Source organism: Schistocerca cancellata, chromosome 4 (assembly GCF_023864275.1).
Source record: "Schistocerca cancellata isolate TAMUIC-IGC-003103 chromosome 4, iqSchCanc2.1, whole genome shotgun sequence".
NCBI classification, from domain to species: Eukaryota; Metazoa; Arthropoda; class Insecta; order Orthoptera; family Acrididae; genus Schistocerca; species Schistocerca cancellata.
Genome location: NC_064629.1, coordinates 695,578,047 through 695,580,904, shown reverse-complemented (window position 1 = coordinate 695,580,904; position 2,858 = coordinate 695,578,047). Strand labels below are relative to the sequence as shown.

Sequence of the window (2,858 nt, the reverse complement as noted above, 5' to 3'; positions counted from 1 at the left end):
CTGGGGAGGTTACGAGTTACATAATGCTCTGTAGTTATCTGCTGATTGATGTAGCACTCTGCATGACATATTTTGTCCCAGTCAACACAGAAATAGGCACTTTAACACTCTTTCATGCATTTTTAGTTTCTATTCTCACATGCAATCCCATCATGATGTGCTTCTATACCCACATTTACATGTTTCATTCGACTAGCAGTTAAATTTTATGTAGAACTGAAAAGCATGGGTACACTTGATACCTTCTTATACACAGCATCTGCACTCTGTGCCTGCACTAGCATAGGGATGTTCTGCTGGGATGGAGGAGGAGGAGGAGGAGGAGATTAGTGTTTAACGTCCCGTCAACAACGAGGTGATTAGAGACGGAGCGCAAGCTCGGATGAGGGAAGGATGGGGAAGGAAATCGGCCATGCCCTTTCAAAGGAACCATCCCGGCATTTGCCTGAAGCAATTTAGGGAAGTCACGGAAAACCTAAATCAGGATGGCCGGAGACGGGATTGAACCGTCGTCCTCTCGAATGCGAGTCCAGTGTGCTAACCACTGTACCACCTCGCTCGGTGCTGGGATGGGTCGTATGTCGGTGATGAGTACAGTCCCGCATTTTGCTGTTGTTTAGGACCACCAGTAGTATTCGATGTGCTGGGAGCAGACTGCACGTCCTCATGACACAAATCAATGAGTGGGACAAACAATAACAGCTTCATGTCCTGCTCCAGCAAGTTCAGACATGCTGGAGGATATTGCTGCCACAGGTCCAGAGATCAGTGCACGTCTCAACAAGTTGGTGGCTGTGAGGTTGCTGCAGATCCAGCCATGGCAAAGGTCGACATGTTAGTGCTCACCCCTGCAGGCTTGGACGTGTCGAAGGCTACTGCTGAACAAGAGAAGGAAGTGCTACACATGAACCAAGACACAAAAACAACTAATAATAATAATAGTAATAATAAGTCTAATAACACGCAAAGATGTGATATGGGCTACTTACATTTCCATTACTTCCTGTTCCGCAGGGCTGTGCTGGATCGCAATTGCTGTTGATGCTTCATGGTTCTCCTTCTACTTCTTCTTCTTCTTCTGCTGTTGCTGCTGCTACTGGCTGACTGAGTGAGTGAGACTGAGGCCACAGAGCTGCTGAGTCTGCCCTATATCCCCTCCAATGATGTCACTAAATACTGTCATCCTTTTGGCTGAAGCCTAACACATGACTGGATTCAAAGTTTTTGTTGGTTCCAGCCCTTTTTCTCCTGGACCGCCATCTTGGACTATGTGGTGGAGGGCCAACAGTGCACTCTGTTGGAGGTGTTATGAACTAGACCAGATGGTCTCCAAACCTCAAGGTGAAAACCTATGGTTCATTGTGTGAAAATGGCAAAGTTGGTGTGGGGTGTTAGGCAGTTTCAAAAAAGGTGGGCAGTTCCACAACAAGCATCTATCTGTGTGAGTACTGAAATGCATGTTCACACCATCCCATTGCATTTCCATTATTTGTAGAAAAGTATTCACCACACACTCCTCCATTATCTTTTCTTTCATTTCATTTCCACTCATTGTGTAGGAGGCTATGGATACAGTCCTCAGCTGTGTGCTTGCACGTAGTACACATATTAAATTCATTCCTGCTTATTACCAGCATTTCCTCATTTGTACACATGGATGCTTGCACCAGAGTGGGTGAACATCTTGCCTCTTGTGCTTTGGAAGACTGAATGCTCTTTTCTCGAATGATCTACAGTTACAGCACACACATTTTGCAATTTGTAACTTAGCCTCATCCAGTTGCATCTTCATTATTACATGAAGCGTGTTTGTCTAAATGAAATATCCTTGCTATTGCCACGGTCCTCTGATGCATGATTACAGCTAATATACCTGTTAAACTCCCCCTTCTCCAGCACAGACATCTGATTCATTGAACACAGTAAACAATTACGTCCATCCTCCCAATCCAGCAGCTACACACAGAATGAGTCCTTTTCCTGCCATTTTTACCCAAACTGCCATCTTGGATAATGTCACCGGAGGGGAGAGGGCCGACAGTGCCCTCTGGTGGTGATGTTGTGAACTAGGTCCATTGAACTCCGGATCTCATGGTGAATACACCAGATGGAGCAACTGTCTGTGACAACTCAAACTTATTAAATAACACATACTTACATCCATCCTATCCAGCAGCCCAGCACAGACAGTCCTTTTCCCACCAGTTTCCTGATGGGGGAGGGGAGGGGAGAGCAGTAATGCATACAAAATGACTTACATCCATCCTACCCGGTAGCCCAGCACAGAAAGACCTTTTCCTGCCAGTTTCCAGATGAGGGAGGGGAGGGCAGGTGGAGAGGGAAGGGAAGGGGGCAGGGGAGAGATTAGTGGAAGTAGCCCACCTGACTATTTTCCCACCACAATTTGAACTTCCCTCCATGTCACTGCGATGTTGCCACATCTATGGCCATCACCTTGGATCCGCCATACTGAATAAATTTTGCAACAATGCAGAGTGGGGTCATAGTGGCTTTGCCCTACTACTCACATTATCCTAACACAGAGTGAGCCAATCGCTAAAAAAACAAAATCTTTTGTGAATGACGGGCCATGAAAAACGCGAAGTTCTTGTGGCTTGACCCCATCATTTTTCTTGGCTTGATTCAACTTTGTCTTGTTAAGTTCTCGAGTGGTGAGAGCCAATTAAGGTCATTGGAGTAATGAAAACTGGAATGAGAGCTTTGATTCTCTTTAGATAGTAACTGCATGATGGGGCTGGCACACTTTATTAGGCACGGGATGGTGAGTGGCACCACAGACACCTGAGCAACAAGAGCCAAGTACGGCCTGCTCATCGCACCACTGGAGGTGCGCAGCT

General features: G+C 46.2%; 1 non-coding gene across 1 annotated transcript; it reads right to left on the bottom strand.

Moving 5' to 3' along the window:
• Positions 1-486: 486 nt before the first annotated feature.
• Positions 487-559, bottom strand: Trnaa-cgc (transfer RNA alanine (anticodon CGC)). Its single transcript has one exon. It is a non-coding gene; the product is annotated as a tRNA-Ala (tRNA).
• Between the last annotated feature and the right edge of the window lie 2,299 nt (positions 560-2,858).